Source organism: Neomonachus schauinslandi, chromosome 1 (assembly GCF_002201575.2).
Source record: "Neomonachus schauinslandi chromosome 1, ASM220157v2, whole genome shotgun sequence".
Lineage (NCBI taxonomy): Eukaryota > Metazoa > Chordata > Mammalia > Carnivora > Phocidae > Neomonachus > Neomonachus schauinslandi.
The window spans coordinates 99516436-99536230 of record NC_058403.1 but is presented as its reverse complement, the minus strand read 5'-3'; positions in this window follow the sequence as shown (position 1 = coordinate 99536230).

Here is a 19795-nt window from a genome sequence, read left to right as displayed (position 1 = left end):
GAACTCCAATTTAACAAATCTGCTTACCATAAAGGTAGATAGACATCTACATGTGCTCGCCTGAAGATGCCCACCCACACATCTGAGTTCATAGTCATTAAAGGTGATAAGCTTGTTCAAAAAGGACAGCTCTATTTTGCCAGAGATACAGAGAACTTGTAGTGGTGGTTTCAAAGATTATTCTCAAATACTCCTGTTTTTATGTATCTCTTATATGTAATCCAGAACTTTTATTGAATTAGTAATTTTTCTGGCAGAATTTGTGGTGTAAAATCATAATCATTGGGTTATATTCCAAGAACATTAGATTTTGGTGTATTCCTATGTATCAATATATTCCAGTTAATGCCATACAGAGTCTTGAAGACCTTCGGAACTCTACATAAGTCTTTCCACGCAAAATGATTTTTGCTTTATTTTTTGCAAAATGTATTTTAAAAATAATTGTGATCATGTCAGTTGTTTTAAATTCAAGAAAATCCATCTGGTTTTTTAAATGCAATATTATTAAAAGAAAACTGGAACAGAATAGAATAAAAAAACAAGGTGACACACATACGGGCACTTGACTTGTAGTAAGTGTGATACTGGAAACAGCATTTTCAATAAATATTACTGGGTAATCTGGATTTTCATATGGAGAAATAAAAATAAGCCTGATTCCCCTACCTCATACTGTATTGATTCAGTCACTGTTTTGGGACTGTCTGCTCCAGCTGAATATATGCATATCTTTGAACCAGTACTCAATCCTAGACATATACCTAGCAGAATTACATGCACATATGCACTGAAAATACATCAGAATGCTCATAGCTTCATTATTTCTAATAATCCCATAATGAAAACAAAGTAATGTATGGCATATGCTACAGCAGGAACATCTGAGCATGTTATTCAAGTCAGGAGACTACACATGACAACTGAAAGAAGTTTCACAGTCATGAAAGCTAAATCTACAAAATAGAGATCGATGTGGTTAAGTCCTTCTATAGACATTGCAATTCAAGTTGGTATAAATCCAATTAAATATACTGAAATGTGCACATAAATTGTAGAGATAAGTGGCCTTCATTTCTTGTTAGGTCAATGCATGTTTTTGTTTAAAAATAATCAAAAAGATCTGAATTATAAATTAAGGCTATTTGCTGTACTCAGAATTTTTCAACAAGATAAAATATTTGATTTAGTATTATAAAATCATATTTTAAATCTAGAAGATACCTTAAAGCACTTACAGTCTAAGTCTCATTTTACAGATGTGTAAATTAAAAACTTTTGAACTTAAAGAAAAGGGGCATGATCAGAAGAGATAACTTGTATACTGAAGTCTTTATTGAATGATATACACACACAGAAATAAAATTCAGAAATTACTACCATATTATAGTCAAATGTATTATAGAAATCTGCATTCTATAGCACCCTTCTAAAGATTAACAATAGACATTAATAGTTATTAACTGATCATGCACTAGATATTCTTTTATATAAGAGGATCACAAAAGTTCTACAGTTTATTTTTAATTTTTTAAGATTTTATTCATTTATTTGAGAGAGAGAGATAGAGAGCACATGCACAAGCAGGGGAGGAGCAGAGGGAGAGGGACAAGCAGACTCCACACACTGAGCACAGAGCCCAAGTGGGGGCTTGTTCTCACTACCCAGAGATCATGACCTGAGCTGCAATCAAGAGTTGGACGCTTAAATGACTGAGCCACCCAGGTGCCTCAAAAGTTCTACAATTAAAAAAAAAAAAAGGAAGATGATTAACTCATATTTTCCCAAGGTTATTTGGCCACAGATTAGACTCCCCCCCCCTCCCCCCCCCCCAGATCTATAGCTCTTACCAGAGAGGTGTTGAGGGTTAATTCTTATAGTTTTTGATTGATTGGAGCAGAAGTGCAATGGTAGGAAACTTCTAACCAGTTCCCTGAGGTTTTCCCACCTCATTTCAAGGAGAATAGACTGGGACAAGGTGGTCAAAAAACATATGGAGACAGTAATTTGCCTCTATATCTACCAAGTAAAACTTGAAAATCTAGAAGTAAATTTTCTATCTGGAGATTACAAGCCCCTAGAACAATGCCTACTTCAAGATTCCAATTTTTAAATCTTATATTTGTTATTACTTCCTTTAGAGATGACTTCTCTTCCTTTATTTTGCCCTTTTTATATGACTAAAGATTGAATTTTGGAGTGCTCTGCTATATTTATATAAAGCAGGGAACTCTCATGGGAGATTTCATTTCATGGAAGGAATATGAGAATATGCTTTGTAAAATTAAAAGTATTGAACAAATGCATGCATCCATTATTCCACTATCAATTCAGCAAATTATTACTGAGTACCTAACCTGTGCTTAGGCTCTAGTTAGAGGAAATAAAAATGATTCCTGTCCCCAAGAAACTCAAACATGGAAGAGGATGTTTGAGTGAAAATAGTGTTCATTTTGAAATATCATGAAATGCAATGAAAGAAATGCAATAGAGAAACCATCTTAAAAGCCAAAGAAGAATAACTGCATAGGAAGAGAGAAAAGTGGGTCAAGAAACATTCATAGAGAATCTTATCCCCCCCCCCCACTTCTTGTGAGTCTTAGGAAAAAGAGTTTGAGAAGAGAATAAGAAGATAAATTGTATTCAGGCACCACAAATTTTTATCAATATATAAAGACACAAAAGAACATACCTTGTCCATGGAACCACTATTATTTTGGTTATATTTAGGTTTTTACAAGAAAAATATGAAAAGTATTAGAACAAACTGTGTCAGCATTAGGTATGTAGAGAAGGAGGCTGAGAGGGAAATGGGGAAGAAGGAAGGTTCTAATGAAAAATTTCACTTAGTTTCATAAAGATAATTATATTTGATGATTATATTGAATCTTGTGTTTATCTCTGTTAGGAATAATAAATATTGGCTGGATTAAGATAAACTTCTATTTTGGTATGCAAATATTTTTCTGAAAAATAAAATTTGTAGACTATAATGAAGATATTCCCATCAGCCTTTATTTTTATTTTCTTATGATAACACAACATGGTATCTACACTCTTAACATATTTTTAAATGTGAATATAGTAGTGTTGACTATTGAACAATATTGTTCAGATTTCTAGAACATATAAATCTTGCATAATTAAAACTTTATACCTCTGGTTAGCAATTCCCCATTTCATTCGGCTCGCTATCTGGCACCACTATCCCATTCTCTGTTTCTATGAGCTTGGCTATTTGAGATAGCTCATGTAAGTCAAATCATTTAGTATTTGTCCTTTTGTGACTAGCTTAGTTCATTTAGCATAATGACCTCAAGATTAATCTATATTGTTATATATTACAGGATTTCTTTTAAGGCTGAATAATATTCCATTGTATGTATATACAGCTTTTTTTTTTTTTTTTTTTTTTAGTATAGTTGACACACAGTGTTACGTTAGTTTCAGGTGTACAACATTGTGATGGATCGACTCCACATTATGCTACTCTCACCAAAAGTATAGCTACCATCTGTCACCATACAATGCTTTTATAATACCATTGACAATACTCCCTATATACTGTACCTTTTATTCCTTTTATTCCTGAGACTTATTCCACAATTGGAAGCCTACCATTGCCTTTCACCCATTTTGCCCATCCCAACACATCCCTTTCCTTAGTAACCCTCAGTTTGTTCTCTGTATTATTAGATCTGATTGTGCTTTTTATTTGTTTTGTTTTTAGATTCCACATAAAGTGAAATCATATGGTATTTGTCTTTCTATATCTGACTTATTTCACTTAACCTAATACCTTCCACGTCCATTCATGTTGTTGCAATGGCAAGATCTCATCCTTTTTTATGGCCAAGTAATATTGTATTGTATTTATACATATACCACTTCTGCTTTATCCATTCATTTATGACACTGGACACTTGGGTTTCTTCCATATCTTGGCTATTGTAAATAATGCTGCAATGGGGACGCCTGGGTAGCTCAGTTGGTTAAGCGACTGCCTTCGGCTCGGGTCATGATCTTGGAGTCCCAGGATTGAGTCCCGCATCGGGCTCCCTGCTCAGCAGGGATTCTGCTTCTCCCTCTGACCCTAGCCCCTCTCATGTGCTCTCTCTCTCATTCTCTCTCTCAAATAAATAAATAAAATCTTAAAAAATGATAATAATGCTGCAATGAACACAGGGGTGCATACATCTTTTTGAAGTGGTGATTTCATTTTCTTTGGGTAAATACCCGATAGTGAAATTATTAGATCATATGGTTTTTCTGTTCTTATTTTTTTGAGGAAACTCTACTGTTTTCCACAGTGGCTACACTAATTTACATTCCCACCAACAGTACACAAGCACTCCTTTTTCTCCACATCCTCACCAACTCTTGTTATTAGTTTTTTATTTTTATTTTTATTCTAGCCATTCTGAGAGGTGTAAGGTGATATCTCACTGTGGATTGATTTGCATTTTCTGGTGATTAGTGATGTTGAATATCTTTTCATGTGTCTGTTAGTCATCTATATGTCTTCTTTAGAAAAATGTTCAGGTCCTCTGTCCATTTTTCTTTAGATTATTTTGTTTTGTTTGGTGTTGAGTTGTTTATGTTTTTTAAATATTTTGGGTAATGGGGCACCTGGGAGGCTCATTTGGTTAAGTGTCTGCCTGCAGCTCAGGTCATGATCCCAGAGTCCTAAGATTGAGGCCCACATCAGGCTCTCTGCCCAACCTGTTTCTCCCTCTCCCTCTGCCTGCCATTTTGCCTACTTGTGATCTTTCTCTCTCTCTCTGTCAAATAAAGTCTGTAAAAAAATATTTTGGATATTACCCACTTGTCAGATGTGTCATTTGCAATATATTTTCCCATTCAGTAGTTTGCCTTTTAGTTTTGTTGATGGTTTCCTTTTCTGTACAAATGCCCTTTATTTTGGTGTAGTCTTAATAGTTTATTTTTGCTTTTGTTTCCCTTGCCTCAAGAGACATATCTAGAACAATGTTGTTATAATCGATATCAGAGAAATTATTGCCTGTGCTCTCTTGTAGGATTTTTATGGTTTCAGGTCTCACATTTAAGTCATTAATCCATTTTGAGTTTATTTTTGTATATGGTATAAGAAAGTGGTCCAGTTTCATTCTTTTGCATGTAGCTGTCCAGTTTTCCTACACCATTTATTAAAGAGACTATTTCCAATTGTATATTCTTGCCTCTTTGGTCATAAATTAATTGACCATATAAGCAGGGGTTTATTTCTGGGCCTTCTTTTTGTTCCATTGGTCTATGTGCTTATTTCTCTCTTAGAACTGCTTTTGCTATGTTCCAAAGATCTTGGACCATTGTGTTTTCATTTTCAGTTGTCTTTATCTATTTTTTTAAATTTCTTCTTTAATATCTTCATTTACCCATTGGTTGTTTAGTATCATGTTGTTTAGCCTCAACGTGTTTGTGTTTTTTACAGGGTGTCTCTGTGTGTGTGTGTGTGTGTGTGTATGTGAGAGAGATTTCTAGTTTCATACCATTGTGATCAGAATAGATGCAAGGTATGATTTTAATCTTCTTAAATTTATTGACACTGTGGCCATCATGTGATCTATCCTGGGGAATGTTCCATGTGCACTTGAAAAGAATGTGTATTGTGTTGGTTTGTGATGACATATTCATATATATGTTACGTCCATCTGGTCTGATGTGTCATTCAAAGACACCACATTCTTACTGATTATCTGGATGATATATCCATTGATGTAAGTTGAGTGTTAAGTCCCCTACTTTTATTGTATTACCACCAATTCTGTTATGTATTTACGTTCCAGTGATGGGTGCATAGATATTTATAATTGTTATATCTTCTTCTGGGTTTGGACCCTTTGTTATTATTTAATGTCCTTCTTTGTCTCTTGTTACAGTCTTTGTTTTAAGGTCTATTTTGTTTGGGGTGTTTGGGTCACTCAGTCATTTAAGTCTCTGACTGTTGATTTTGGCTCAGTTCATGATCTCAGGGTCCTGAGATTGAGCCCTTCATTGGGCTCTGTGTTCAGCAGGGATTTCTGCTTGAGATTTCCCTCCCTTTCTCTCTGTTTCTCCCTGCCCTCCTGTGCACGCTCTCTCTCTCTAATAATAAATAAATCTTTAAAGTCTATTTTGTTTGTCCATCGACAGATGAATGGATAAAGAAGATGTGGTATATATATACAATGGAATATTATGCAGCCATCAAAAGGAATGAGATCTTGCCATTTGCAACGATGTGGATGGAACTGGAGGGTATTATGCTGAGTGAAATAAGTCAAACAGAGAAAGACATGTATCATATGACCTCACTGATATGAGGAATTCTTAATCTCAGGAATGAAACTGAGAGTTGCTGGAGTGGGGGGTGGGGTGGGAGGGACGGGATGACTGGGTGATAGACACTGGGGAGGGTATGTGCTCTGGTAAGCGCTGTGAATTGTGCAAGACTGTTGAACCTCAGATATGTACCTCTGAAACAAATAATGCAATATATGTTAAGAAAAAAAAAAAAGAAGAAGAAGATAGCAGGAGGGGAAGAATGAGGGGGGGGAAATTGGAGGGGTAGATGAACCATGAGAGACGATGGACTCTGAAAAACAAACTGAGGGTTCTAGAGGGGAGGGGGGTGGGAGGATGGGTTAGCCTGGTGATGGGTATTGAGGAGGGCACGTTCTGCATGGAGCACTGGGTGTTATGCACAAACAATGAATCATGGAACACTACATCTAAAACTAATGATGTAATGTATGGTGATTAACATAACAATAAAAAATAAAAAAATAAAGTCTATTTTGTTTAAGTATTCCTACCCTGATTCTTTTTTTCACATTCCATTTGCATGGAATATCTTTTTCATCTCTTTACTTTTGGTCTGTATTTGTTTTTAGGTCTAAAGTTGAGTCTCTTCTTTGCAGCATATAAATTGGTCTTTTTTTTTTTCTTTTTTTCCACTTTATGTCTTTTGGTTGTAACATTTAGACCATTTACATTTGAAGTATTTATTGATAAGTTGGTACTTATTGCTATTAATTTTTTTCTAGTTGTTTATGTAGTTCTTCTCTATTCCTTCCTTTTACTCCCTTTCTTTGTGATTAATGACTTTTGTATTGTTATATTTGGATTTCTCTTTATTTTTTGTGTTTCTGTTATAGTTTTTGGGTTTATGTTTAACATGAGGTTCACATATATATCATTCTAAGTATGTAGCAGTCTATATTAAGTTGATGGTCATTTAAACTTGAACACATTTTTTAAAAACTTTTTACTCCTTCCTCCACATTTTATGTACCTGCTGTCATATCTTGCATCTTTTTATCCATAATATTTTTACATCAAATTATGGGCTTTCCTCTTTCTCTTAAGTCCTTTAACATTTCTTGTAAGGCCAGTTTAGTGGTGATGAATTTTATTTGTCTTTTGTTTAACTTTTGTTTGGGAAACTATCTTTCCTTTCATTCTGAAATGATAACTTTGCTGGGTGTAATAGTCTTGGTTGTAAGTTTGCTTTTTTATTCCTTTCAGCACTTTGAATATATCAATATATCCCTTTTGGCCTGTAAAGTTTCTGCTGAAAACTCAGCTGATAGCCTTGTAGGGTTTCCCTTATATGTAACTTTTTGTTTCTCTCTTGATGCTTTTAAAATTCCTTTTATTTTTATATTTTGACATTTTAATTATTATGTGTCATGGTATGAACCTCCTTGGGTTCATCTTGCTTCGAGCTCTCTGTGCTTCCTAAACCGTGGAAGTCTATTTCTTTCACTAGGCTGTGGAGGTTTTCAGCTATTATTTTTTTGCCCCCTTCTCTCTTCTCTTTCTGGGGCCTCTAAAATACTAATGTTTGTTCACTTGATGTTGTGTAAGAGATCCTTTAACCTATCTTTATGCTTTATTTTTTTTTCTTTCTTGCTATTTACCTTGAGTGCTTTTCATTACCCTGTCTTCCAGATCACTGATACATTCTGCATCCAGTAATCTATTCTTGATTCTGTCTTGCATATTTTTTATTTCATTTATTGTATCCTTCAGCTATGGTTCTTTTTAATATATTCTCTTTTTGAAGGTCTCATTGAGTTCTTCCACCCTCTCCAGTGCAGTGAGCATCTTTACAATTATTTTTTTTCAGATTTTATTTACTTAAGAGAGAGCATGAGCAGGGGGAGGGGCACAGTGAGAGGGAGAAGGATAAGCAGACTCCCTGCTCAGTGGGGGGGCCTGACACAGGGCTCAATCCCAGGGCCCTGAGATCATTACCTGAGCCAAAGTCAGACACATAACCAACTGAGCCACCCAAGTGCCCCCTTTACAATTATTATTTTAAACTCTTCATCAGACATATTGCTTATCTTTGTTTCATATAGTATTTTGAGCTTTTGTCTTGTTCTTTCTTTGGAGCATATTTTTCTCAGGTCATTTTTGTGTGGCTGTTTTCTCTGAGCTCTCAATTCCATTCCACTAGTTATATGTTTGTCTTTTTGTTCTTTTTCAAGACTGTTTTCACTATTTAAAATCCTTTGAGGTTCTATCTGAATTCTAGGGAGGTTTCTTTCTAATTCTGCAAAAAATAACATTGGGATTTTAATAGCAATTGTACTGAATCTGTAGATCATTTTGAGTAATATGTGTATTTTAACAATATTATATTCCAAGTATAAGTAACATACACAATATAAAATATATATCACTTAATCCTCATAAAAGTTCAAGAAATATTAAAAGTTCAAGAAGCTGGGTGGGTTTACAAAAGAGAAACTTTGCAGTCATAGAATTGAAATATCATATCCAAGGTAACACAACTAGTATGTGATCAAAGCAAAATAAAATTTCAAGTATTTTACCTCAAAATTCTACTTTTCCCTCACTATGCTAAATTTCAAAAGTTACTCTCTGGAATCAGAGGAAAGTCCAGAAAATGAACATAATTTTTGTAAATCTTTATCAACAAGAAAGAGGGAATGAATTTTAAACACAAAAATGGGACAGCCTACTTAGCTTGTGGGGCATTCTGAAGCCTCTTCAGTTTACGCATGATGAGTGATAAACAGTCTAGCCCAATGGAAGAGTGAAGAAGGATCCTTGTAGAAATGTCACATAACCAGCATAGTCACTGTGTTAATTGAGCACTTGGGCTAAAAACTTAGTTTGTTCTCTTCTACACCAGAAGAAGAAAAATTCCAGATGGTTTTGCTGTCCACCATGCACAGAATTTCTACTACAATAATCAACCTGTGTCTCTCTGTCCCAGGGAAGCAATCCCTATGTGGTGGTTTGATAAGTGAAAGACAGGAAGATAAGACAGCACACTCAGAGCACACACCTCATGAAACAGTTATATTGGAGGAAATGATTAAAAACTTCACTTAAAAAATCACTTAAGGAGTTTTAAACACACAAATACAAAAAGCCTTTCTGCATCGAATTTTAAAATCATATTTCCAAATAAACTGAAGGAAAGAAAGACAATGTTGGATCTCAAAGTTGAGGTGAAGGACATATTTCATTAAACATGGAAAAATAGGTTGAAATTCTGAGGGCATATGTGAAACTTGAATAAAGTTAGGTGATTAATGGTGAAATAGCAGAAATTCAAGAAAGAGAAGAAATAATTGATCAAATAATAGAAATAAATGTTCTTGAAATGAAAAAATAAAATACCTCAATTTTCCAAATGAAAGGGTTCACTAATTTCCAGGCTGGATTGATAATGGCAAAATAATAATAAATAATAATAATAATGGCAAAATAATAACAACCACAACAACAGGGGCTCCTGGGTGGCTCAGTTGTTGAGCATCTGCCTTTGGCTCAGGTCGTGATCCCAGGGTCCTGCGATCAAGCAGGGCTTGATCTGCTCTGTGGGAAGCCTGCTTGTCCCTCTCCCATTCCCCCTGCTTGTGTTTCCTCTCTCGCTGTCTCTTTCTCTGTTAAATAAATAAATAAAATCTTTAAAAATATATAATAACAATAATAGCAATAATAATATTTTAATAGAGTACACTTTTACAGAACTTACTACATGCCAGGCACTGCTGTATTTCCATATATTAATTCACTTAATACTTGCAGTACTCTGTAAGTTAGGACTATTTTAAGGTTGAGGAATCTATGGCACAGATATATGAAGTAACTCCATCAAGTGTCAGAATCAGAGGTCATGTTCTTAACATTATAATGACTTTTGAAGGACTACTATCCAAATCCTCAAACATATCAGAAATCTAAGGTTAAAGAGAATGTCTTTAAAACACTGGGGCAGCCAGAAGCTTGAAAGGAAAAACAGTTGGATGTCATATTCTTAACTATAACCCTGTAAGCTAGAAAGTAGTAAAAAAAAAGATATTATCCACTTTACATAGCTTTAAAAAAAAGTTTATTGAGGTTATACAAGAATTAAGAGTGTCTTGATAATCTGAGGCAAGTGATCAAGAAAAGCCCAATCAAAATGAAACAGCACAAAGGACATGTGTAAGCAAGATAAAAAGAAAAGCAAATACTCATGAACTATACAACTTGTTACATATGTATTTCAATTTACATTTAAATATATAAAGATAAGTGTTGTTTCTTTTTTTAAAGATTTTATTTATTTATTTGACACAGAGAGAGCTAGAGAGAGAGACAGAGAGCAAGCACAAGCAGGGGGAATGGCAGGCAGGGGAGAAGCAGGCTCCCTGTTGAGCAAGGATCCCGATATGGGACTTGATCCCAGGACTCTGGGATCATGACCTGAGCCAAGGGCAGTGGCTTAACTGACTGAGCCACCCAGGTGCCCCACATGTTAAGTTTCTTAAGACCAAGGGATGAATTCTACAAAACCGTTGTCTTGAAAATACGTTAAAGCATTCTTCAAATTTCAAAGGGTGAAAAAAAAGATAGGAAGGGACTGAACAATTTCTTTTGGAGGTGAAAGAACAGATGGAAGATAAATTCTTTTTTGTGAAATAGACATCGTTTTTGGGGTGGGAGGGAAATAGTTCATGCCTTTTTTCAAATAACAGAGAAACATAGTTGTGAACTAGAAAAAGTTTAAAGATGGATTTGAAACTTACCATTTAATTTCCTGTTTAACAATACATGATGATATCCAAGAAACTAAAAGAAAAAGATATGAAGGGTATGTATGTTTATGTTTGCTGGCATTGTGGTGGTAGGGGGAAAGTAGCACCCTAATCAAATACCAGAATATCAGATACTAAAATAAATTGTACATATTGGTATGATAAATGATACTGGATTTAGTAGACAAGAATAATCTACAAATAGACCTTCATATATTTGAGAATTTAGTATTTACTAGTTCAGAGAAAAAAGAATGGATTATTTAATAGGATTGTTAATTCAACTAGCTATTTACTTGTAAACACAATATAACAAAATGCCAAAATTAATTCTGGATGGATTTAATACTTGAAATACGCAAATAGAGTATCCAACATAAAGTATTTAAAAATAGCAGGTTTCCTCCAAATTTATATGATTAAATGAGCATTCCCATCCTACACCCACCATCAAATACCAGGAAAATTATTTAAAAATCCATGTATCTCATTTATGTTGTATTTATATTTATATGATATATGTATAATGTATAATTATATATAAGATTTTCATGTTTGAGAAATGGATTTAAAATTAGAAATGCACACTAAATTTTCATTCTGTAAATAATTGACAAAAAGGTATATGAAAATGAATACCCTGGAAATTAGAATTTTTTAATGTTCATTAAACATAGGTTATGAATGCTTTCAAAATTCATATATCTGATAAATATCATAGGAACTGTGTTTGTAACATAGTTGACTCCTACTGGCTTGGTCATTCTCCATGCCTTCTACACAATTATATAAAATTGTTAATTTCATAGATTGAGATAAAGATTTCTCGCAACACTGCTCTGGAACTTATATGAGAGATTAAAAACAAAGTGTTAGTTGTAAAGAGAAGCCAGTACTTAAAATTTTAGATAATTTCAGAGTTTTAACTTCCAAACATATTTGAGTTACATTTTTTCTTTATAAATAAAAGTATAGATTATTTGTCTGGTTTAAAATACCACCATTTTCTCCTCTGTAAATATGCAAGAAATAGAGACATTATTTTTACTTTTAGGGGAAAAAAATAGAGAAGTCAGCATTTTGTCTGGCTCATCTCCCCTAGTCTCTGCTTTGCTCACCTTGACCTCAGCATTCCACCACAGGCAAGCCACACTGTCCCTTCTCTTGTGATATAACCGAGAGTAAAAAAAAAAAAAATAAAAAAAAAATTTTTGTTTTTAAAAAAAAATTTTCTAGAACACTGAATTTAGTAGGTAACAAATGAAAAAGCCAAAAGGGGGAGGGAAATATATCAGGCTAACAAGTATTATTTAATGTTTCTTTTTAAAAATTAAAAAAAAATTAAAGATTTATTTACTTGAAAGAAGGAGAGAGTGCAGGGAGTGGGGAGGGGCAGAAGAAGAGAGAGAATCTGAAGCAGACTCCCCACTGAGCAAAGAGCCTGATGCAACAGCAATATCACAACCCTGAGATCATAATTTGAGCCAAAATCAAGAGCTGGACACTTAACCCACTGAGCCACCCTGTATTATTTAATGTTTTGATTTCTTTCTTTTTCTCATATACCAGTTCAAGGTAAGCATTCATTGTGTCCTCTTCCAAGTTTGCCTGTTATTTTTATGATGTTTTACCTGCTTTTTTTTTTTATCCAGAAATTGTGCAAAATGTTTCCCAATGTTCTCTTGTTCTATTCATGTATGGCTGTCTCAATATTCTGGCTATTAATTCTCCTATATAGAGCTCTCTTACAATGAGAATTTGGAAAATGGTATCTGCCCTGTCTCTATTTTAATTAGACAAACTCTACTTCCTGGAATCTTCTACCATCATGGAATATTCTTTCTACTATTGGATAATAACCTTAATTTTCTTTTCCTATTCTTCATTCAATCATTTCAATTCAGATAATTTCATTATTTTGTACTGTATTTAAACATTAAAATGGAAAATGAAATATATCTGCCCTGCTGCATGGGCTCATTTGTAGTCCTTTGACATTAATCACGTTGTATATGTCAACAAACATATCATGGTCAATGTGTGCTTCTTTGAGCTCTCTTTCATGGACGTAATTATGAAATGGTGAAATTTAAATGAAGCATAGTCAATTTAAGTATCCAATGTGTGGAGCCTTTTGTCCCTTTATTGACTACCTCCTATGGAGGTATAAAGGTGTTCTGGTTTTTCAGGTATTCCTATTTCCAATGTGTATTCCCAGTGGTAGAGATAGTACAGGCATACTCAGCACTAATTACCAAATAAATTACATTAAGCAAATATTTACTGAGTGCTTTTTATGTGAGAAAAAATAATAGGGAACGTTTGTTTAGGTAGGAGATATTTGCTTCATTCTTAATTTGACTAGGTCAGATCTTACCATGGGGGTATCATACAAGCACACAGGTGAGGGTTTCATAAACTGGAAAAATCTGCATTATAAAGATGTGAATACTCTCCTAAACTGATCTACAGATTTAATTCAATCCTATTTAAAATTGTATAATGACAATAAAAACATTTTTTGGTCGGGTGCCTGGGTAGCTCAGTCAGTTGGGCATCTGCCTTTGGCTCAGGTCGTGATCTCAAGGTCCTGTTTCGGGCTCCCTGCTCAGTGGGGAGTCTGCTTCTCCTTCTCCCTCTGTGCTCTCTCCCTCTGTGTTCTCTCTCAAATAAATAAAATCTTAAAAACATTTTTTGGTGGAAATTGATAAGTAGATTCTAAATTGTATGTGGACTTCAAAGTTTCAAAAAATAGCCAAGAAAATCTCAATGAAAAATCAAATGAGAGGATTTACATACACGGGTTCAAGATTATAATGAAACTATGACAAGACAGTTTGGATGCAAAAATAGATAAATATAAAAACAAAATATAATTGAAACAAATGCAATGATAGCCCTAATTTAAGAAAAAGTTCTATTCAATAGAAATTGAGTTTTTCATCAGTTAGGGTCAATTTGGATACAAATGTGGGAAAAATTAATATTCACCCCTAAGTCATAACATACAACAAAAGTAACAATATTGGTTGTAGATCTAGATTTGAAAGACAAAATAATATAGCTTTTATAAATGACAGGAGACTGACTATTCAATGAGCTTGATTTAGGTAAATGTATTTTGAAAAGGAAATATAGACACACAAATATATTAACCATAAAAGAGAAATATTGATAAATTGAACTTAATTAAAATTTTCTACACACCAAAAAAATCACAATTAAAACACTGAAAATGCAACCCAAAAGTTGGAGAAGATATTTATATTATGTATGTTTGACAAAGAACACAACCACATTATATTAAAACAAAACTTGTACTAACTTGGAGAACTCTTTGACAGTATCCACTAAAAATATTAGAATGAAAAATGTGTGTACATATGTTTACCAAAAACATGTACTAGAATCATTCATGTAAGCATTATTTGTAATAGCCAAAAAGTGAAAAAGCCCAGAGGCCCATCAACAGTAGAGTGAATAAATAAGTTGTGGTATAGTTATATAATAGAATATTCCAAAATAATGCAAATGAATGAACAACTAAAGAAAACAATATGCGGGAATCTCATAAACATAAGTTTAGTGTACAGGTAATCAAGAACCAACATAATGGCAGCTTAATGTGCCATTAATCGCTATACCAAAAACTAAGGATATTATTGCTTATAAAATGAAATATTATGCAACCATTGAAATAAGGTAGAAAATGTACTGGCATCAAAATATTTCATATTGTGAAGTGAAAATAATTGAATGGTATGTATAGTCTGACATGAACAAATATTCAGTATGATTTGAAAATTATATGCCTCATGTATTATCTGTGTATATGCAAATGGTAAGGGACAGGCAACTCTAGGTAGGGAGAGACAGGTAGGGGGCAACATGACTAGGCTCATGCAGGGGACTACATAACCAGGCTCACAGAAATCCCAGATGTGGAGAAATGTTATAGAAAAGATATTAACCGGAGAGAAGGAAACATAACAAATCCACCTTGTTCTAAATATAGATGAGATATTTTCATAATATTTACAAATCCACCTTGTTTGTCTTAAATATTATAGACATAGTTACCAAGTTCCCTGGTCAGTTTTCTATAAAAACCCTCAATGGCAACGCATTTGGGACCCCTCTCACTCTAGAGAGCTTTATGTTCTCACCTTCCCTTAATAAACTTTCACTTCACTTCACCTTATTGTCTTCAAGATTCATTCTTCGACTCTGAGACAAGAACGCTGAAACCCTACAACACAAAGATAGTGTTTAGAAAGATAGACACAGGAAACTATTAAAAGGCAGTATGGCACAGTGGTTAGAAATGAAACCCTTTATAGGTTACTACAAGTTATATGGAAAAGGAAAGAAGCCTCCGTCCTTTTTGCTGCCACAGTAGAGAATTGCAGGACAGGGAAACAAAAGTAAAGCAGAGCCAAGTTTTTATTAATGTACACTCCAAGGGAGGAGTGGGACAGTCAAGAGAAAAAGGCCCCAGAAACGCCAGGGTGTAGACTTATATCAATTTTTATTTTGGGCAGATCCGAGGGTCCCAACATTGGAGTGACAGGCCTGGATTATATAATAATTAGCCAACTATGCATGTCCTTTCCCAAGATGTATTCGAAATGCCTGCATGGGGTAGGAAACCACAACATTATTTCTAAAGATACAGGTCAAATAAGAACAAGCAGCTGGGGGCGCCTGGGTGGCTCAGTTGGTTAAGTAACTGTCTTAGGCTCAGGTCACGATCCTGGAGTCCCGGAATGGAGTCCCGCATCGGGCTCCCTGCTTAGCAGGGAGTCCGCTTCTCCCTCTGACCCTCCCCCCTCTCATGTGCTCTCTCTCTCTCTCTCAAATAAATGAATAAATAAAATCTTTTTTTTAAAAGATTTTATTTATTTTATTCATGAGAGACAGAGAGAGAGAGGCAGAGGGAGAAGCAGGCTCCCAAGGAGCAGGGAGCCCGATGTGGGACTAGATCCCAGGATCCTGGGATCATGACCTGAGCCGAAGGCAGACGCTGAGCCACCCAGGTGCCCCGAATAAATAAAATCTTTAAAAAACAAACAAACAAACAAGCAGCTGTTTTCTGCAGAAGTGCAACAAGCACAACAAACTTAACTCTTCCTCTGCTGGGATGTGGTATCACCATGACTTCTAGATGGGTGGAATGGGGTGCTCCCTGGGTGGTCCCCAGTTGGGGTTCTCAGTCAGGATATCTAAGGTCCATCCTCCTGTAGCTCAAGTGCAAAGAGAGTTCATCTGGTCAAGATGTTCAGCTATTTTTTATTTGTCTGACTATTGATATGTGAACTTTTCTGAGCTTTTTGTTCTCTTATCTGTCAAGTGAGAAGTCAGAATTATCTATAAGTTTGCTATTATGGTTTGATTCTCTCATACATGAAAATTATTTCGTCAATACTATTTTTCTCTCCTGGAGCAGTCACTGTGCTTGTGGACATAGCAGCATATAGTTTGTACACAATATAATATTGTGTAACAGACTTAGTGGTTTGAAACAAAACAATTTAGTAGCTCAGTTCTGTAGGTCAGGAATGGGTCCAACATAACTGGGTTCTCAGCTAAGGTTCCCACAAGGCTGTGATCTACCTAAATTGGGGCCATATTATGGTTCTCATCTAGAGCTTGAGATTTGTTTCCAAGCTCATTTACGTTGTTGGCAGAAGTGTTTCTTTTTTTAACAATTTTTTTTTACATTTTTATAATTTAGATTCAATTAATTAACATATAATGTATTATTTGTTTCAGGGGTACAGGTCTGTGATTCATCAGTCTTATATAATACCCGGTGCTCATTACAACATATACCCCTCCCCAATGACCATCACCCAGTTACCCCATCCCACCACCCCTATCCCCTCCAGCAACCTGCAGAAGTGTTTCTTTTTCTTTTTATTATGTTAGTCACCATACAATACATCATTAGTTTTTGATTTAGCACCGAGATGTCCTTCAACAGATGAATGGATAAAGAAGATGTGGTCCATATATACAATGGAATATTACTCAGCCATCAGAAAGGATGGATACCCAACTTTTACAACAACATGGATGGGACTGGAGGAGATTATGCTAAGTGAAATAAGTCAAGCAGAAAAAATCAATTATATGATTTCATTTATTTGCAGAAGTGTTTCTTTTAGCTCTAGGAATGAGGTCCCTCTTTCCTTGCTGGCTGTCTGCCCAGGGTTGTGTTCTACTCTCAGAGGCCATCTACATCTTCCATCTTAAAAGCTAGCAATAGAAAATCTCCCTCACATCGAATCTATCTCATGTTTAGAATCTCTTTAACTTTGCTTCTTTTACCAGGAAGAGTTCAGACTCCTGTAAGAGTTCACCTGATTAAGTGAAGCTCATCAATGATAATCTTCCCATTGTAAGGTCAACTGATTTGAGATCTTAATTATATCCAGAAAATACCATCATAGCAGCACCCAGGTTACTGGTCAACTGAATAACTGGTAAAAAGTATGTGTTCTCTGGTCAGATGGGAATCTGGGGACACATCTTAGTATTCTGTCTACCACAGGCAGTGAAAAAGTCAAACACAATCTCTTCTTTTGTAATGTATGCCATCAAATTTGAGGACAAAGGCAAAAATAATGACTTTAATGTATACATAAATAGTATTAAATAGAAGTGTAGGTTACTTTGAGTGCAGTTTACCAAGATCATCTTAATTAGACAATGAAATTGAACTATCCATTTGAACCCAAAGTATAACTACTCTAGTTTCAATGGAAAGCATGTATTTCCCTAAATCTTTCTTTAGTCAATATTTCTTGCATGGATTTTACATGTTATTTGGATATTGCTCTGGCTATTAGCCATTTACCCCTTCAAATCTACCTCCTCTTTTTTTTGCCTCATGCTTTGCCCACCCCCTCAAACATTCCCCCTCAGGAGGTATAAATTTAGGGACTGTTTTAACTTGGTTCAATACCCTTTGCCTTCTGGCTGGATTCCATAGTGGCAAACACCAGCAAGAGATCAGAGGTGGGAAGACAGTGATGTTGGGGTATTTATCCTCTCTGTACTAACCTGTAGATTGACACAGTTCCTGTCCACACTAGTCCTACAAATACAACTCTGTTTCTCTGGACAATAATAAGAGCTCCCTCTAACTTTTTCCTTCAGTCTGGCATGGTAATGACTTTCTGCTATTTCTGACCTGAAGTTCTTTATCATCTCTCTTTGATTTCCCTTACCATTACTCGAATATCATAAATACTCCTCTCTTCAGTTATCCTATTTGAATATGGAATCTGTTACTGGTGAGTCTGATACAAATACCTTATTGCTGCCTGGTATTCTTTCTTGCCAAAATACCACCTGGTTTGTTTAGGGTGGCAATGTGCTATGTAAAACATATGAGACCATGAAACATTGTTTTGGCCAATTGAACATAATCAGATGATCATTGCTGGGAAAGCAGCTTAATTTACTATTGCAGATGACAACTATTCCTTATTCTCCCTTCCTGCTTCTTCTTGTTTGGTTCGGTGGAGGAGACATGTAACCATAAAACCACAAGAATGTGGTGAGAGACCAAGCCCCTAAGGGTGAGAAAGTAAAAAGATGGAAATGGCCTGAATTCCCAGGGACAACTTTGAGCCACCATACCAACCCTGAGCTTTATGATACAAACAAATTCTGTCAGCAGTATATTTTTGTTTCCAGCTGGCAGATGAATGTAATTTTGATTAATATATCCAGTAATATATCCACCTACCCTCTTGTTCTCATGCTTCCTTCCACACAGCAATGTCATCAGCAGTTTGAGGAAATATATGTTGGTGGAACATTTACTTTATCACTTCATCTGACCATGATCAGAGCTCAGGCAGGTAGAGTAGGTCTGCAATTCCCAAGAATGTTCTTGAACACGCAAGGTGAAGTTTCACTTTAACACACACAGTCCTCTAATATCCTATTTTCAGTAAAAACCCATTAAGACTCCTATACAGACTTTCTCATCGTACTTTGCCGGAGTTTCATGTTCCTCAGCCCATAGTTTCTAATTACTTTATGGGATATAAAACAATGTAAAAATCAGGGCAGAGGGGCAAGTTCAGTGCACTTTTACAAGATATTTGTGCAATTCAGCATTCATGGGAGTCTTAATACTATCTTATTAAACTACCTGTTTTACTTTTGGCTCACTTCACACTTCTGTGGCAAAAACACAAACCATTACATCTGCCTGTTTTGATTCCTCCTCCATATCAACTTGATGGTCTATGTATTTTGTCCTCAGTCTGCTTTTTTAATGCATTATATTTTTACCAAGTATTCCTGTGGATTTTTTTTTTCTCTGTTACATGGTTAATATACTCTCTGATTCTTCTCTGATAAGTACTGGTCATTTCACATTTTATGTGTGACATGTTAATAGCTGATCCCCTTAATGACATTTAGAAAATTAGATGAACAGAAACTGGCTTTTTTTTTTTTTCATTTCCAAGAAACTTTTTACCCACAAATGAAGCCATATGAGCAATCAGAGATTTTGATCAGACATCTGCCTTTATACCGGTCTTAATTTACCTCATACAGGCTTGGAATAATTAATCCTGAGAATGTTTTCAGCATATATGGGAAGAAATGGTTTGGAGAGATAGCAAGAAGGAAAAATGTTGAAATGATGATAAATTTTATTTTAATAACATATGGGGGGAAGGAGTCTCATCATACATAATGTCTGATAATTA